The sequence below is a fragment of the Lepisosteus oculatus genome, unplaced genomic scaffold (assembly GCF_040954835.1).
Source record: "Lepisosteus oculatus isolate fLepOcu1 unplaced genomic scaffold, fLepOcu1.hap2 HAP2_SCAFFOLD_76, whole genome shotgun sequence".
Taxonomy (NCBI): domain Eukaryota; kingdom Metazoa; phylum Chordata; class Actinopteri; order Semionotiformes; family Lepisosteidae; genus Lepisosteus; species Lepisosteus oculatus.
The window spans coordinates 28,698-47,439 of record NW_027168320.1 but is presented as its reverse complement, the minus strand read 5'-3'; the positions used below and the strand labels follow the sequence as shown (position 1 = coordinate 47,439).

The 18,742-nt window shown below is 48.3% G+C and overlaps 4 non-coding genes across 4 annotated transcripts; all 4 read right to left on the bottom strand.

Moving 5' to 3' along the window:
- Window positions 1-920: 920 nt before the first annotated feature.
- On the bottom strand, window positions 921-1,062 carry LOC138234917 (U4 spliceosomal RNA). Its single transcript, XR_011187988.1, has one exon. It is a non-coding gene; the product is annotated as a U4 spliceosomal RNA (small nuclear RNA).
- Window positions 1,063-1,292: 230 nt separating this feature from the next.
- On the bottom strand, window positions 1,293-1,409 carry LOC138234881 (U5 spliceosomal RNA). Its single transcript, XR_011187956.1, has one exon. It is a non-coding gene; the product is annotated as a U5 spliceosomal RNA (small nuclear RNA).
- Window positions 1,410-13,068: 11,659 nt separating this feature from the next.
- trnat-agu (transfer RNA threonine (anticodon AGU)) lies at window positions 13,069-13,142 on the bottom strand. The gene has a single exon. It is a non-coding gene; the product is annotated as a tRNA-Thr (tRNA).
- Window positions 13,143-15,231: 2,089 nt separating this feature from the next.
- Window positions 15,232-15,303, bottom strand: trnae-uuc (transfer RNA glutamic acid (anticodon UUC)). The gene has a single exon. It is a non-coding gene; the product is annotated as a tRNA-Glu (tRNA).
- Between the last annotated feature and the right edge of the window lie 3,439 nt (window positions 15,304-18,742).

Genomic DNA, 18,742 nt, shown 5'->3' with positions numbered 1-18,742 from the left:
GACAAACACAATCTGTGGCGTTTAGCGTGACATAGTCTTGCAGGCATCGTGCTGTCTCACTGCAATACTATACCGCTGGAGGAAACAGCCCGGGTTCGATGAGCATTGGAATGTGACTAGGAAAGTGAAGCCTTTTGAAAGAGGTAAAGCACTGCACAACGGAACTGAGGGAGAATCTTACAGGGGATTCTGAGCGGTGTCTGCATACACGCAGTCCGATACGGGTGCTGAAAGCTTGAGCTACTCTCAATGTCATGCTGCCTTTCCTCGGAGTAAATCTGTTACATTGAAAGAATGCTTCTGGCAGGTTCAAAAAGGGACCTTTGTTAATTGGAGAAATCAATGATTTCGAATGAATTCTGTATGCGTTAAAAGACAGCTATACACAGAAAACATGCAGGACACTGCTCATGATGTTTCCCGAGCCGAAACACAGTGCGTTTTTCCAAGCCATCTGACAAAGCCCGCCCACTGAAAACTGCAGCAGATCGTGTAAAGACGTTCAACTTTGTAACTACTGCACGCACAGGAAGCAGAATAAATTCCTCTTTTCAAACTGTCAAAGGTTTGCTTTGCGAACGCTGCAGGACATCGCACAATCTCTTTTGAACGGGGACAAACAATTTCTTATGGGGCGCAGTAAGTACAGACGTTTAAAAAGCTCCACTCATGCCGACGATGCAGCATGAAGAAGCGCAACCTAACGTTTGACAGACAAAGGCCGGGCGCCGCTATGAGCAATATGAAATCAAACTGACAGCACACGGCGTTTCGCGCTGACTCAAAAGTGATCTCGACAGACGCTGTTCTCTGCATAACGCTGAAAGAGCTAAAGAGCGTTTCTGTTGAGACGTAACAAGCTTGTTTCTTTCTACCATGATGTTACCATGACAAAATCTGTCTTTAAACACCTTGCTCAGTCTCTGACGAGACTGTCAAAAATTGCTTTCGCCGATTGTATTGCAAACCGGCGGAAGCGGGGTATTGGGAAAAGTTTTCAACTAGCAATAATCGCGCCTCGGCTAAACCTCACAGGCTACGATACTGCCACTGCGCAAAGCTGACGGTTGCCAGGCAACCGCGGGGATCCTATGGAAATCGTTGTCAATCGTCTCATGGCATGTCGTTGCTGTAACGCTTCATATTTGCGGCCGGACACTTCCCGCCTCCCAAAGAAAAGAGCGCCAATCAGACAGGCGGAGACCGAGGACTCGCAGAGCAGACGGCCACAGTCGCCGTAATAAGAGCGATTGTGAGCGGTTTTGTTTTCTCTCTTTGACCAGCCCAGCTGCGCCCCACCCGAAGGCAGGGAAGCACAAAAATTGTATGGAACTCATTCATGCTCCTCTCCATGGAAATCTTTAGTAAAAGGCAAAAGATTTGTACGAGATGAAGAGAAACCAGAGTGCGTGGCTGGACAGCTGCAGGAGCCCAGGCCGCCTTCAAGGCCTCTGCCCTGCCGGTCGTGGTTGGTAATGCACCTGGCCTTACAAACGAGCCAGTGGGGCCCGTTCAGCTCCGGGCTCATCGCCTGTGGCTCTCGGCTTACCTGGCAGGGGAGATACCTTGATCAGCCTGTAGTTGGAGTAGTTGGATTGTTTTCTTGTTTTGTGGAAGCAGTGTTTGTTTTGCAGTTTGAGATGGCAACCTTTGGATCCCGCAAGAATGCTGTACGTTTTGAGCTTTTGGGTGACCTCTTCATAGATAGATAGATAGATACTTTATTGATCCCGTGAGGGAAATTGCAGTGCAACAGCAGCTTAACACACACAACACAGCCACAGTGTAACGAATTATATACTAATAGTACAATACATACAATACAATACAAGAGTTACTCACAGTCCGGACACACAAGAGGAAACTAGAACAGAACAGTACACAGAAAATCGTATCACACGTATGAATATAAATATAGATGTAACCATAGATATAAATATAAATATAAATGTATTGCACAGGTCCCTGGCATATATTGCACAAAAGTGGTTGTAAACGGGAAAAAGAAAAAGAAAAAGAAAGAGAACAGATGTAGCAGTATATGTGTATATGCGTTTAGTCCAGAAACAGGTCACTGTCGCTGTTGCCTCTGCCAAGACGCAAGGTGGATGCGTTGTACAGTCTTATGGCAGACGGCAAGAATGACCTCCTGTAGCGCTCCCTGTCGCACCGTGGGTGAATCAGTCTATTGCTGAACATGCTCTTCATTCCTGCAAGCCTGTCATAGAGGGGATGGGAGAAGTTGTCCATGATGGCCTCCAGTTTGGACATCATTCTCCTCTCAGCCACTACCTCCAAGGGGTCCAGGTCAGACCCAATGACAGAGCTCGCTCTCCTGATGAGCTTGTTCAGCCTTTTGGAATCTACTGCTCTAATCCCAGAGCCCCAGCACACCACTGCGTAGAAAATGGCACTCGCTACCACCGACTGATAAAACATGTGTAGCATCTTACTACACACATTGAAGGACCTGAGCCTCCTCAAGAAGTAAAGTCGGCTCTGTCCGTTCTTATAGATGGCCTCGATGTTCTTAGACCATTCCAGTCTATCGTCGATGTGCACTCCCAGGTACTTGTACGAGTCCACCATCTCCACGCCACTCCCATGGATGTAGACAGGAGTAGGTTTGACCTTTTTCCTCCTGAAATCTACCACCAGTTCCTTTGTCTTTGTAACATTCAGTTCCAAGTGGTTCACCCCACACCACTCCACAAAGCTGCTGACCAGTCCTCTGTACTCCTCCTCCTGCTCACCCTTGATACACCCCACAATCGCAGAGTCATCTGAGAACTTTTGCAGGTGGCATGACTTTGAGTTGTACTTAAAGTCCGAAGTATAGAGGGTGAAGAGGAATGGAGAAAGAACTGTCCCTTGAGGTGCCCCTGTGTTACTCACTACCAGTTCAGACACGCAGTTCTGAAGTCTCACAGACTGTGGTCTGCCCGTCAGGTAGTCAGTGATCCACGAGGTCATGGAGGCATCGACTTGCATCTCCTCCAGCTTCCTCCTTAGAAGTAAGGGCTGGATGGTATTGAAGGCACTGGAGAAGTCGAAAAACATGATCCTTACAGTGTTGCCAGCCCTGTCCAGGTGTGAGTAGGCCCTTTGCAGCATGTAGATGATCGCATCCTCCACACCAACACTGGGCTGGTAGGCAAACTGTAGGGTGTCCAGTGATGAGCTGACCATGGGTCTCAGGTGGGATAAGACCAGTCTCTCCAGTGTCTTCATGATGTGAGAAGTCAGTGCAACTGGTCTGTAGTCGTTGAGGACAGAGGGGCGCCCTTTCTTTGGTACCGGGACCAGGCATGATGTCTTCCAGAGCACCGGGACTCTCTCCAAGCGCAGGCTCAGGTTGAACAGTCGCTGGAGCACTCCGCTCAGCTGATCAGCACAGGCCCTCAGAACTCTGGGACAGATGTTATCTGGTCCTGTGGCCTTACCCCCGTGCAGCCTCTTCAGCTCCTTCTTCACCTGGTCAGCTGTGATGGTCAGCCTGGCCCGGGGGATGATGCTCATAGTGCTTTCAGTGCCGGAGGTGTTAATGGCAGAGGTGTTGGAGAGTGGCAGCTGTGGGGGATGGGTGGGTGAGCAGCCGTCGGGGGTTGTAGCTGTAGGCGGCCATGTTTGTGGGGGGATGGAGGAGGTGTTGGGCAGTTGCAGCTGTGAAGGGTTAGGGAGCGTGTGGCTGTGGGGGGATGGGTGTTGCGCCACAGAGGACCCAGAATCAAACCTGTTAAAGAACTGGTTCAACTTGTTGGCCATCTCCAGGTTCCCTTCTGTTGCAACCCCAGCCTGTTTGAAGCCAGTGATCTCTCTCATGCTGCTCCATACATCTCTCACCCTATTCCTTTGCAGCTTGTCCTCTACCTTCCTCCTGTAGGCATCCTTGCTCTCTCTTAACTTCTGCTTTAGCTCCCTCTGTACACGCTTGACCTCTTCCTTATCTCCCCTCCTAAAGGCTCTCTTCTTGTCATTCAGAAGAGCCTTCAGGTCGCTGGTGATCCAGGGTTTGTTATTTGAAAAGCAGTGTACGTCTTTGGTGGGGATGGTGTTGTCTACGCAGAAGTTAATATAGTCAGTGACACAGTCCACCATGCTGTCTATGTCCTCCCCATGTGGTTCGCACAGCACATCCCAGTTGGTGGCCTCCAAAGCACCACGTAGATCCTCCATAGCCTCCTGAGACCATCTCCTCACGGTCCTCATGGTCACAGGTTGGCGCTGGACAATAGGCTTGTATAGTGGTGTAAGCAAGACAAGGTTGTGATCTGATCTGCCAAGGGGGGGAAGGGCTGTGGAACTATATGCATCCTTAGCATTGGCATATAATAAGTCCAGTGTTTTGTTTTCCCTGGTCGGGCACTTAACAAACTGGTGGAAAGTAGGCAGAGTGGTGGAAATAGATACGTGGTTAAAGTCTCCTGAAATAGCTATAAAAGCGCTTGGGTGCTTTGTTTGTAGCCTGGCTGTGACTGTGTTTATGACGTCACACGCTACCTCTGCATTTGCCGTAGGTGGAATGTAAACAACAACAAAGATGGCGCATGTAAACTCCCGCGGCAGATAGTACGGACGCAGTCCTACGGCTACCAGTTCAATGTCCGGGTTACAGACGCGCTCCTTAACATGAATATGTCCAGGATTACACCATCTGTTGTTTACAAGCACCGCGAGCCCCCCTCCTTTCCTCTTACCGCTTTCGGTATTTCTGTCCGCCCGCACCGTCTGAAAGCCGCCGATGGTAACGTTCGAGTCCGGAATAAGTTCCTGCAGCCACGTCTCGGTGAAACACATGATACTGCATTCACGATACTCCCTCTGGCTTCTCACCAATGCTCCCAGTTCGTCCATCTTGTTCGCTAAGGACCGCACATTTCCCATGATGATCGAAGGAAGGTAGGGTTTAAATCTCCTTCTCTTCGCCTTTCGCGTCGCACCAGCCCTACAGCCTCGGCTTCTCCTCCTCAGCTCCTCCGGCACCGATGGCTTCTCTCCAGTGAGTAGAGGCGGACGCGCTAGCGCGATCAGCTGGTCCCGCGTGTAGACAATGCCTCTGTGGCTATCGGCATTGCAACTCGATAGCCACAGAGGTCCGAGTATCAGAAAAAACAAGAAAAAGTTTCTCAGCTTCCTAGTATCCATCATGTTGTGATCGCAAATCTAGTTGCCGGCAAAGGTATGAAGAAAAAACACTAACACACTAGCATTTACTAACTGAAAGAAACAAAAAGACAACAAAAAGACACGGAGCTGCTGTAGCAGGCTGCCACTAACATGGCGCCATCTTGAATTACTGGCGTATGCAGTAATTGGATCGTATGCAGTTCAGCAGAAAAGTGTTACAGAAGGAACTTGGCTTTGAACCTCGGCACTTGGATTTCATCTTCGCTCTCCCAGGTCAGAAAGCATCTGAGGTTGTTTTTGCTACCTATTCTCTGTTTGAACAATGTGTGGATGTGTTTGAGGCAAAAAGAGGGAAAGTTCCTGCCCTTGAGAAGATCATCTTGCAGCCTCTGACACGGAGAGAGAGGAAAACGGTGCATGTTGTTGTGTTCTCGGAACTGGCAAAGACGGAGGACATTCACACCTGGCTTAACCAGTACTGCATCGTCCACCATGGAACTGAGGTTAGAGATGTTGACGGTATAAAAACAGGAGCAAGGAAATTCGAGGTTTGCTTGCTACCGGACAATGTAAATGGAGGCTTAAGGCACCTGCCCTCTACAATCCGGCTGGGCGCCTGCAATGGCTATGTTTTTTATGTGGGACAACCAAAGGTGTGTCGGCGCTGTGGTGCTGTGGGACACCTGGCATCGTCCTGCACTGTGAAATGCTGCAAGACCTGTGGCAAACAGGGACATTTAGCCTCTGACTGTTCAATGCTGCCAAAGTGCAATTTATGTGGCTCGGAAGGACACGTTTTTAAGAACTGCCCTCACGCCTACGCCAATAAACTCAAAATGAGAAAGGATGAGGCAGTGCTTGTTTCAGCCAAACCGGCCCGAAAAGCCAAAGCAAACAACAAGTCAAACAAAGAACCCTTGTTGGACAAAGAGTCTCAGGCTCCAGCCAGGATCAGTCCTGCTGTGGCGCTGGGGCCGGTGGAAGAGAAATCCACTACGCCCCCACAACCGCAGACTGCACCAGACAAGCACGAGGGTTTGAAAACCCCCGAGAACAGCGAGGACCCCTCCCCCATTCCTGCTCCTCAGAACGAGGGCCAGTGTGGGGCCCCCCGGTGGAGCGGGTCCAGCGAGGAGACCCAGGATTCAGCGGAGCTGCTTTTCTCAGACTCTGCAAGTGCTACAGATGCCCTCCTCTCCTCCATCCAGTCCATCACGGAGGATCTGCAGCAGCTGGTGGGTGAGGGGGAAGAGGAGACTGGTGCATTGGCTGCACCCCTTTCCCCTCAGTGCTCCCAGGAGCTGGACTTGAGGAAAAGGAAAAATGACTCTGTTTTCTCCCCGAGCGAGGAGGAAGGAGAGCATGGCGATGGGGACAGCTGGAACCCCTCCACCCCTCCCTCTACCCCCTTCCTTGAAATGGACTCCGTGAATGCTTTTACTGCTGCCACCCTGATGAAGGCTCATTCAGAGGATGGCTGGCAGGAAATTGGTAAGAAGAAAAAGAAAAAGAAGAAGGTAACTAGTGAGACAAAAAAGACTTTAAACTCTCAGACACATATAGATGTATATATCCCACAACAGCAGGATATACATGGTCAGGGAGGAATAGCAGCTCCAGAATTGACTATTGCTTTGTCTCAGAGAGAGTGAAAGTTGTTGGGGTCACTCTTCAGCCTGTCTTCTTCTCAGATCATCAGGCTTTAGGGTGTAGAGTGGAACTCCAGGGCGGGACTGTTTTTGGCCCAGGCCTCTGGAAACTCAACACAAAGCTGCTAGAGAACGAGGGGGTAGTATCCCGCTACAAGGAGAAACTATCACAGTGGCTGTCCTTGCAGTGTCTGTACGGGTCAGTAGGAGAGTGGTGGGAGGAGGTGAAGGTGAGGACAAAGGCCTTTTTCATGGCTGAGGGAAGGAAGGCTGCTGCCAGACGGAGAGGAGTGCTAGTCAGGAAACAGAGGCAGCTGCAGCGTCTCTACACGATGCTGCACAGTGGCTTCGATGTGCTCGAGGATATCGCCCTTTTAAAAAAGGACATCCGGAGCATAGCCGAAGAAAGTAGTCGAGGAGTGCTGTTAAGAAGCAGAGTGCAGTTCTTGGAAGAAAATGAGAAGTGTACTCGCTTCTTTTTCAGGAAAGTGGTAGGCTCCAAGTCTGTCATGGAAAGTGTAGTTGATGAGGAGGGACGAGAGAGAACAGAGCCGAGTGCTATTCTCTCCTGCACCGAGGCCTTCTACTCAAGACTGTACAGCTCTACAGAGGTAAAGGATGAAGAAATTCATTTTTTTACCTCAAAGCTAGAAAACGTTTTGAGTGAAGAAGATAGGGAAGTACTTGAGAGGGATTTGACAGTAGAAGAGCTGAGACAGGCTATGGAGAGCTTACAGCAGGGGAAAACTCCGGGTGCTGACGGGCTCCCTAAAGAATTTTATTGCACCTTTTGGGATCTGCTTCAGGATCCGCTACTGCTCCTATTCGTGGAAAGCTATAAGACAGAATTGCTGCCTGACTCCTTAAGAGAAGGCACTATCTCTCTCTTGTTTAAGAAAGGAGCAAAGAATAACATAAAGAACTGGAGACCCCTCAGCCTGTTAGGCGTGGACACTAAGATCCTCTCCAAAGCCCTTTTCCTGCGCCTACAAAATGTAGTGGCCTCACTGGTAGGGAAAGAACAGACTTGTGGGATAGCAGGACGCCTGATGAGCGACAACCTGGCCTTGTTGAGGGATGTCTGTCTGTACTCAGAGGATCGCTCCCTCCCTCTGTGCATTTTAAGTGTAGACCTAGAAAAGGCCTTTGACCGGTAGGCGGTGCGTGATTGGTTGACTGACAGGGGCACTCGTGGTCCATTGGTCTGTCGTAGAAAGACTTACTGTAAACGTCTTTACTGTGCCCGTTGTAGATATTGAATTTTGCCACTGAAGGGAAATCTTAGTACCTGAGCATAAAAAGAATAGGAGCATACTGTAACGCGTGTGAAGGCCATAAACGATATTAATTTTGGAACGTAAACATACAGTATATAGCTGGTCTTGGTACTTTAAAGAAAAAAATACACACCAGTATTCCATTTCTCCCTAACCATTGTAAGCTTCGAAGTCTTTAACTAACGTGATACCGGAGTCAACAAGCATACTTTTAGAATTTGATTAAAAGGGAATATAATATGGAATCACGTATCTCAAGAAATTAATAACGATATAATTATATTCATGTTGCAAAAGAACTGCAACGGACATAAAAACTCCCTTGCTTTTAACAGAGCGTTCCATAATTTCTAACTACGAAAATGCCAGGTGAAAGGATTTGTAAACATATTTTGTTAAAGCAAGTCAGTTTTTTCCGCAACAAATAAAATACATTTTTCCAAGAAAGTTTAGCCTTTGTCACTAATGAAACCACTAAATAAAGACATAAATATAGAAATCTTAAGATTTGTTTTATTTAATGTTGGTAGCAGGATGAACTGTCAGAGTGTATATTTTGTCACAAAGTTGCTGCAAGATGTTAACAGTGAAAAAGGTATTTAGAAATGAGTTATTTCAAGATGAAAAAGAAAACATACACGAAACATGGTTTCATAACGACCAGAATCGGTCTTGAGATATTTTTAACTTGATTTACAGTATTTGAGAGGTATGTCTTAACACCGATACTACAGTGCTTAAGTACTGCTCACGTATATGTTTCTAGGTTTATATTATGCATTTCATACGGTCAAATTACTTTTGAGCAACTAATAAGAAGCGCGAAACGGTATGCGTTTTAGTTTCGTTTTGTGCTGGGACCCGTGGATTGATTAGAGATATCAAGTACATACAAGTCATTTTTTAAATGTTGTAGTTCGTCTTGAAAAAATGTTACGAGTACATCATCTATCAACAATTACACAGGTTCTGTTTCCATATTGCGGATTTTGGTTAGGTATTATCAAATCCAGTGGCGCTGTGTGTTAGTTTACTGAGTCCCATGTCACATGGTCTGTGATTGAAACCTGTAAAACCGGTTTAATTCGTCACAGCCAGCACTCTTCAGGTGTGAGGGTCTTCTGCTCAGAATGAAACGCTAAAATGTTTGTGTTTATTCTAATGGTAGTGGGGGCAGGGTGTGTGGGAACAGGTTTGGTTGAAATTGCATTGGACATCTATGTTCTTCACACCTGAAACATTTTCTCTGAAAGCATTTTCTTCGCAGTTTAACCGATCTTGTTACAGCATGTTACAGTTTACTATTATTAACCATATTAATTTTAAGTGCATTAAAGTGAATGTAAAATCTTGTAAAAATATATTTTCATTGTTCAAATATACATTAAGTCTGACTATCATATAATAAGTTAAATACAAAACTAAAGATAAAATAGGGTTAAATATAATTCAAAATATTTTGCTAACAATGTTAACTGTTTATGAATAATAAAATGTATTAACTAAGGAGTAGGATGGCACAGTTGTTAGTATGTTTTTTGTTTTGTTTCTTTTTCATAAATACAACAGTAGTACCTGATGTCTCAGTGGCTTTCAAAATTAAATTATGCATGCAAACCTGTGAACTTGAAAGATAACTAAGATATCCATCCATTATATTCCATAATATCCATGAAATATATGGCGCTGAAATATGTGTGACGCAGTGGTGGCCTGACACGGTGAGGTGCCCTGGCAGCTGTGTGATGCAGTGGTGGTCGGGTATGTAGAGGTGCACTGGCAGCTGTGTGTTGTGACGCAGTGGTGGCCTGGCACGGTGAGGTGCGCTGGCAGCTGTGTGATGCAGTGGTGGTCGGGTATGTAGAGGTGCACTGGCAGCTGTGTGTTGTGACGCAGTGGTGGCCTGGCACGGTGAGGTGCGCTGGCAGCTGTGTGATGCAGTGGTGGTCGGGTATGTAGAGGTGCACTGGCAGCTGTGTGTTGTGACGCAGTGGTGGCCTGGCACGGTGAGGTGCGCTGGAGCTGTGTGATGCAGTGGTGGTCGGGTATGTAGAGGTGCACTGGCAGCTGTGTGTTGTGACGCAGTGGTGGCCTGGCACGGTGAGGTGCGCTGGAGCTGTGTGATGCAGTGGTGGTCGGGTATGTAGAGGTGCACTGGCAGCTGTGTGTTGTGACGCAGTGGTGGCCTGGCACGGTGAGGTGCGCTGGAGCTGTGTGATGCAGTGGTGGTCGGGTATGTAGAGGTGCACTGGCAGCTGTGTGTTGTGACGCAGTGGTGGCCTGGCACGGTGAGGTGCGCTGGAGCTGTGTGATGCAGTGGTGGTCGGGTATGTAGAGGTGCACTGGCAGCTGTGTGTTGTGACGCAGTGGTGGCCTGGCACGGTGAGGTGCGCTGGAGCTGTGTGATGCAGTGGTGGTCGGGTATGTAGAGGTGCACTGGCAGCTGTGTGTTGTGACGCAGTGGTGGCCTGGCACGGTGAGGTGCGCTGGCAGCTGTGTGATGCAGTGGTGGTCGGGTATGTAGAGGTGCACTGGCAGCTGTGTGTTGTGACGCAGTGGTGGCCTGGCACGGTGAGGTGCGCTGGCAGCTGTGTGATGCAGTGGTGGTCGGGTATGTAGAGGTGCACTGGCAGCTGTGTGTTGTGACACAGTGGTGGCCTGGCACGGTGAGGTGCGCTGGCAGCTGTGTGATGCAGTGGTGGTCGGGTATGTAGAGGTGCACTGGCAGCTGTGTGTTGTGACGCAGTGGTGGCCTGGCACGGTGAGGTGCGCTGGCAGCTGTGTGATGCAGTGGTGGTCGGGTATGTAGAGGTGCACTGGCAGCTGTGTGTTGTGACACAGTGGTGGCCTGGCACGGTGAGGTGCGCTGGCAGCTGTGTGATGCAGTGGTGGTCGGGTATGTAGAGGTGCACTGGCAGCTGTGTGTTGTGACGCAGTGGTGGCCTGGCACGGTGAGGTGCCCTGGCAGCTGTATGATGCAGTGGTGGCCTGGCACGGTGAGGTGCGCTTGCAGCTATATGACGCAGTGGTGGCCTGGTACGGTGAGGTGCGCTGGCAGCTGTGTGATGCACAGCTCAGTTGGTTTTGTCCAACTGAGCAATCTTGCTTTCATAAAATATACCAACATTTTAATGACTGATGATTAACATGCTGTAATACACAGTTCAAAATTAAAGGCTCAAATGCTGTACATGAGAGGTTAAGCTCCCCCTGGCGGTTTTACAAGGCGACGCCGGATAGTTAGTCACGTGACACACGTGAACCGCGTGATACCCCGGTGGGCGTGTCGCGGTATGCCGCGAAATACCTCACCCATTTTGAATGGCTGCATCTGTACGTTCAGAATCAAACCCGCAGCTGTTGTTTGACTTTATTTCTTGACTAATTACAACTGAGTGTCGCACGAGCAGTTACGTAAACTTGTCTGGTATATTTGAAAACAAATGCCGTTCTTCAATTAAAACTAACAGTACATTGTCAGGGACATTCAGTTCTATAAAAACAAGAGACAGACAAGAGAATATTTCTTCCTTTCATGTGGACTACGTGTTGACTTACTGGTCGGAATAATTGAAAAGTTCGGGTTCATAGCCGATGCAGTGCGTGCTAATTAGAACAGCAACGCTGAGTTCTCAGCACCGTACTGAGCCCAGGTGTTTTTCTAAAGCTGTCAGGTGCAGTTCATTTACATGAAGGAAATCTCTTACTGGGTGCAATTACAATGCAGTAAGTAGCACAGACTACTTAGGGAGCAGCCCGGTGCGTTTAAAAATGACCTGAGCCAGACAGGAGTCGAACCTACAATCTCCTGATTCGTAATCAGACGCGTTATCCATTGCACCACTGGACCTGGTGTGACACTGCAGGACTGTAACCCAGTGAGCTCAGCCCTGCAACTAGTAAAATATTACCCCCGGTCCATTCTTTTCCAAAAGTGAGAAACACCTGTTTTCTACATGTTGTCTGTTTTAAAACCATATCTCTTTAAACCAAACCAAGAGTTTGTCTTTTGCACTGCTATTCTGATTCATTTCGATTTCAAAGAAAAAAAAAACATTACCTTCCAAAGCATCATAAAATTGTCCCTTCTTCCAGACTCTACTTCTCTCTTGTAGTAGTACAGCAGACCTTTCCAGGTGAGCAGATCACAGAGTCCGAAATGAGCTTCCTCCATCAAGCAAAGTACCTGAACATGACTCTGTCATCATAAAAGCGCCCCTGTAATAAAGAAATTAAATCCGAAATCAAGAGGGCAGTTGCCTACTGAAATACAAGAAGTCATCAATTTTAACCTAGCAACACATTAAAGGCTGCATCTATACAAGTACGATTCTAGAAATGCTCACCAGATTACGTTTTAAGAAGGAACTGTGCCTCAGGTTCCGCCGAGATCTTAACTCGGATGGCAGGATTCAGAGTCCGGAGTGCGGACTGATGGCGCACGGAGGGTCCATATACTGTGGATCCCTCAGTGATCTTCCGCGTATTCAAACCGCCAGCGTGTGACTCCCCTGTCCCCGTGACCTCATTGCTCTGCTCTCTCCTCTGTGCAGCCGAGCCCGGCTCATGGTAAAGTGAAAAAAAATATGCCCTCAACGTGAGATTTAGTCTGGAGCGAGGATAGATGTTACCTTTTTATCATTGAACAGGATGTATGTGATGTGGCGATTAGGTTCAATTTTGTATCCTCTTTAAAAGATTAAGGACTGGGGTGAGCGTGATTTACCAGCTAAGAACCCGACGTGCGCACCGTTTAAGCTGCATAGACTCGGTCGTTTAACTCTTCTCCATTAGTAGGGTTAAGGTTAAAGAAAAAAACATTGCTGACTTATTTTTTTTTTTGCCAGCCGCTAGCGCTGATTAGCAAGGTTTGTATTTCATGTTTTGCAAGTTGCATCCATTTTAAGAAAAACAAGTCGCGTTAAAGACAGGAAATGAATACTTGCATTTAATTAAGTCTAGCTGTAGGCGGTTGTCCATAATGACCAGTACTGTTCAAGAAGACAGAACAAGGAAGGCACCGCTGGGATTCGAACCCAGGATCTCCTGTTTACTAGACAGGCACTTTAACCAACTAAGCCACAGCACCCCAGGAGTGTTGTCCTTTTGCAGCCACTTGGACACACCTTTAGAAAAACATTTTGTTAACAGGCATTCTGCCTCAGCCTAAACACCTATAGCTTGCAAAGCGCATGCTATTAGACAGGCACCTCTGCAAGACCTTAAGAGTCTCTTAAACTAGTGATAGTAAGGTGTTCCCAATGGGTGATGTTCGGCTTTCAAATCATCTCTCCGTGGAAGCGCCGAGATGCAGCTGTTTAAGGCTTAGAAGCAGCTGACTGTTTCACTACCTAGCTGATCACTGTCAGTCAGGGAGCTTAGAGGTGAAAAGCCTGTCTGAGAGACAATTCGCCGTCGATCAGTTCAATATGTTCCGTACCAGCTCGGCGCACCCGAGATCATCTTGGTAGCCGTGTAGCTCAGATGAGTGAGAGCTTGTGTGTATTTACCACCGTGATTGGATGCCGGCCCTTCTCAGGTCACAGTAAACCTTCTGCTCAAAAAAAGTGAGGTAAAACCTCACTCTGCACAGTAAAACCTAAAAAAGTGAGGTTTTATTTAATCTCTGACCAAGGGAAACGTTTCATTTTTTCAAAGAAATGTTTGTTAAAAAATAAAGTCATAGTTCCATGGGATTCAATCATAGACCGTGTGACATGGAAGTCAGGAACCTAACCCACTAAAGCACTACAGAAACATTATCGACAGACAATGTACAGCGTGTACTATTCTTGTGTTGTGGTACATGAATATAATTATATCGTTATTAATTTCAAATTTATAACTTTATTAACTTTATAAATTTATTAACGTTATTAATTAATTTCACGACGCACAGACAGAGCGTGGGGAGCTGCCGCCTGCAAACACGGCTCCAGGCAGGACTCCGCTCTGCAGGAGCCGCAGAGCAGAGGAGATGGGGGCAGCTTAGCTCCTGTGCAGAGACCTGAGCTGTTGTTGCTGCGGACGCTGTCTTTTCTGCACTCGGGGTAGGAGTGAATGTTGAGTTGCCCTTAGAAATGAAGCAAAGCACTTCAACGGCACGGGTGTGTGTGTGTGCGCCCTGGTGATTCTGGGAGACAGATCGAACCTGGGCTAAAAGAGAGGGGGCTTAGCCCTCTTCCATTTGCTACTTCAAAGTTGTACAACCCATTTGTATCTGCTAGGCGGCGCAGTCGTCGTGCACAAAGAACGCTTTGAAAAGCGTCAAAGGCAAGTCATTCTGAGTTGGTCGTTTGTGTTTTCCGTTCAGACGCGAAATGCTGAAATGATCTCTCGGCTCCTCGGTTGTCATTTCTGCTCCGTAAAGGAATCACAGCACGCGTCGGCTTCCAGCACGGTGGGTCAGGACACGATGCCGGGGGGTCGGAGAGAGCGATGTCTTCCTCGTTAGTATAGGACCTGTCACCTGTCCCCACCTGTCACGCGGGAGCAAGGGGTACATCAGGACGCGCATTGAAGTGAAAGCAGGATGCGCTGCGACATGCACTGTGCAGATCCTGCCACACTAAGAGGTGAGTGGGTCTGTTCGATCACAGCGCTAGGCGAATCCCCAATCCCCTTTTGTGCGTGGCGACAAAAGAAATCTGTTTGTTTTTCGCCCGGTTTCGAACTGGGGACCTTTCGCGTGTGAGGCGAACGTGATAACCACTACACTACGGAAACTGTGGTAAGACATGCCCAGCGGCCCAGTGCTGAGCTTCGCCAATGCGATTCAGCTGCTTCCAGTGCCTTTATTGGAGTGCGCTGATGGACCGTGCTCTCTCTCCAGAGACCAGCACGCCTCTCATGGACGGAGCAGGAAAGGCGGTGTCACATTCTACAGCCCTCTCCACGCAATCGACGAAATCGGGCTACTGACGTGGAGAAAATCGCCTCTCCAGAAAGTGCAAATATCATCTTGGAGAGTATAAATCCTATTGCCGAAGGTCAGCCCTGTCTACCAGAGTAACCCTCCCACCTCCTGCAGCGATGGTCAGCTGGTCTCACACGCGAGAAGTTTCGGCTGGAAACAAGCGCCCCCTCTTCTCGCACGTTTTGCACGTTCGAGTAGTTTTAATGCGGCTCCTTCGTACACGGTGCTGATCTTTTGGAAAGCAGGAGGCAAAACTGACACGTTCCCATACCAGGAGTCGAACCAGGGCCGCCTGGGTGAAAACCAGGAATCCTAACCACTAGACCATATGGCAGCGAACAACCCTGCTGTTCCCGGCATCATGCAAGCAAACTACATAAATATGAGAAAACACGCAAGAGAGTTGTCACTCAGAGTGTCGAAGGGTCGATGTATACTGGGACTCAGTTGAAATGCAACGTCAGGACTTTTCCGTTTATGTCACACGAAGAGAGCACAGCCTTTTCCGCCCTGCCACGTGTGTATCGGTAACTCGACGTGATCGTATAGTGGTCAGTACTTTGCGTTGTGGCCGCAACAACCCTGGTTCAAATCTGGGTCACGGCAGAATAGGGGTGTTTGCTTTTACTACTTGCATGAATGAAGGCAAAAAAAAGCCAATCGATGTGAACGAACGGCGCTTTACAGAGGAGTACTGCCTGACTGGATCGTTGATGAACGACAGAGGCCACTCCGACCTCTTCTCGGGGTTTCTTCAATGACTTACTAAGGATCTTCTTCACATTCGCCCATGCAGGGGAAGCCAGTTACACCATAGCAAACGCAGGAAAGTGCATTTCATGCAGAGACCAGGAGGGACCTGTTTACACCAAGAGTGGTCGGAGTATGGAACAATGCGCCCAGCCCTGTTGCTGGGTACTAATCTTTCTGTTGTTCTCGCAGGTGTTGCGCTGCTTTTGAGCCGACAGAGCTCGTCTTGGTCTGTCGGGACAGCCCAATTGCAAATGATCGGCTCCAGGTACAGAAAAAACGTGCGTTTGGTACAAGAGTGCATGAAGGCACCGGAAATACATTGGGAACAAATGACTGGTGGTTCAAGACCTCTGTGAAGTGCAGGAGCGTGCAAGAAGAGGCTGTTTGCACCCGGTCTCGAACCTGGGACCTTTCACATGTTAGGCAAACGTGATAACCACTACACTACGGAAACCTGTAGGGTTTGTTGCTGGTGTATCGCTTGCGTTTCGGGCTGAGAAAGGGACGCGTCATTTTAGGCAGGGGGCGCTGGAGAGAGGAACAAAGGGAGCGATGAAACAAAATGCCGAAACCCGGGATCGAGCCAAGGACCTTTAGAACATACTCTCACGAATCGTTAGAATATGTGCGTTTGATCATCAATTGCGTAACAACCACATTCGTTCGACTTGAGCCATCAAGCTCATAGTTTTCAAATCTTGAAAGCTGTCATTGAGCACATCATAGTCTGCAGTACGCCCCGTAACTTGCGTACTTCAACAGAAAGAAGAGCAGACAGCTCCATAAATATGCGAGGCGCAGAGAGTGCAAGGCGAGCCGCACACGTTTCGGTGGCTGAGAGAGGGCAGTTTTTGCTTCTGCATTTCCCAAGTAAGGACGCATGACAACAAGCGATCGCGGTGCTCATTTACGACATAGTGGTGATGAGTTTTCAGTACGTGTTCTTTTGAACGAGCAATGAGGTTGCTGCCTTGGACAGCTGACTGCACGCTCTCATTGTGCCACGTGATGAGTATTCACCAGGCTCGTTCAGTCATTAGTCACATTCCATTGTTTGCCATAAGCAGATGCTGCAAGGTGATGTGGATATCAGTTCCCAGTCTTGTGGACGAGGACAGAAAGAGCACACAAGGGCTCAGCCGGGAGTTGAACCCGGGACCTCCCACACCCTAAGCGAGAATCATACCCCTAAACCAATGAGCCACAGCAGCACTTTCTATTTTATCCTGTCAGCGAGCTTGAGGATGGGGGAGAGGCGTCATTCGCTCGTCCAGTCAGACCTTCATCAATAAGTCAAGAAAGCCGCAATTACACGACTGCCTTGCAGACGAAGGGCAGTGAACTGCACCCGGTAAGAGGGGAACAAGCGGCACTAGGCGACACTGAGGCATGAGCCCCAGCAAGGGGGGTTAGCTTGCATGGTACAGCGCTCGCTTTGCATGCGAGAGGTAGCGGGATCGTTTCCCACGTCCTCCAGGTGTGTGCTTAGAGCTTGATGTGCCGAAAGGTGTCCTTTAGCCTGTGGTCACACCTTGCATGGAGAGCGTCATGCAGCTGTCAATCATTTCGCAGCCACGCCCCCTCTTCATCTTCTCTCTGCCTTAAGCGTCTCCGCCACTCTCTCTTGACATTTCATGTCAGCATGTCAGAAGTCCGAGTGACGTTTTTAATGGCTGAGTGAGGGCACGATGCTGAAGCAGAGAGGCCACTTCAGCCAGAGAGACTTGTGCTAGGTGAGATCTGAAAAACGGACTCGCAACAGAAACAGACCAAAAAAGTATCGGTGAGATCAAAAGGCAAATGCAACATCCAGCAGAGGGCGTCTAAAGATTAGGGAACGGGCGACTGAAATCCATATGAGGCAAACTTTCCGGCTGTGCACTGCAGCTGGCCTCGTTGGCGTAGTTGGTAGCGTGTCAGTCTCTTCATCTGAAGGTCCTGAGTTTGATCCTCACACGGGGCAGGGCTGCTTCCTCTCTTGCTCTTTTCAAACACTTGCGGCAACTGTTCGCTCATAACCACGTCTGGAATGCGTGACCTTTACACGGGGGAGAAGCAACGCCGCATCCCTTTTCTAAAGAACATTCACATTCAGAAATAAGTCAAGAAATTTGCCATTACTTTTGCTGTCAGCCTGCCCATGTTGCCAAAGAAAGATTCACTCGGCGTCAACATGACAGAACAGCGATCACTTGAAAACACTGTTCCACACTCCGTAAGCAAGAACTTCAGTGTTTGCAGTCACCCGATATGCCGATAGTCAAAGGAGCACAAAACACGAAACGTCAAAAGACAAGATGAGTTGATGGAAAGAGCGTTGAATTGATGAGCACAAAAGTTCAGCTCGTACAATAGGCAACGAAGGTCCCGGCGTCATCATCGCACTTGAAAGGACTGCCTTGCAGACTAAGGGCAGTGGGAGGTTGCTGTTTTGAGATGGAGGCATTGGGATGGTGGGCCGAGATCTATTCTTCTTAAGGAATTCTTCATCGTGAAAGATCGGTCCACAGATCATCCAAAGAACTTACAAATTTTTTTGACTCAGGGAATCACGTCTTGAAAATACGGCTTGGAGGCGTAACGGCATTCTATCCAACTATCCAACTGCAGGACTTGAGGGTTTTTTGTGCTTTGTTCTGTTTTCGTTGACATCGCATTCGTAAGAGCGTCAAAAAAAGGCAATTCCAGCATCTAACACGAATAAAAGGGCTATTGAAACTGCAGGGCTGCGCAGCTTCTAAAATCCTTGCACACAATTCTCCGTTATTGTTACTTCCTTCTTTCTGTCTAACAAAGTTCCCTTTTCCTGACCGGACGGGGAGACTATCATTCCAACTTGAAGCCAGCCTTAAGTTCTCCGAGGCGCATTTGTCTGCTAGCATGCATTTTGTGAAATTTTTTTTTGTTGTTGTTAAACCGAAAGCGACTTTGAAAAAGGGTTCCGCCGCCGCCCGGCACTCTATGTTAGACTGTATCAAGAAGGCAGCGCGTGCTGCAGCCGTGGCCGAGTGGTTAGGGCG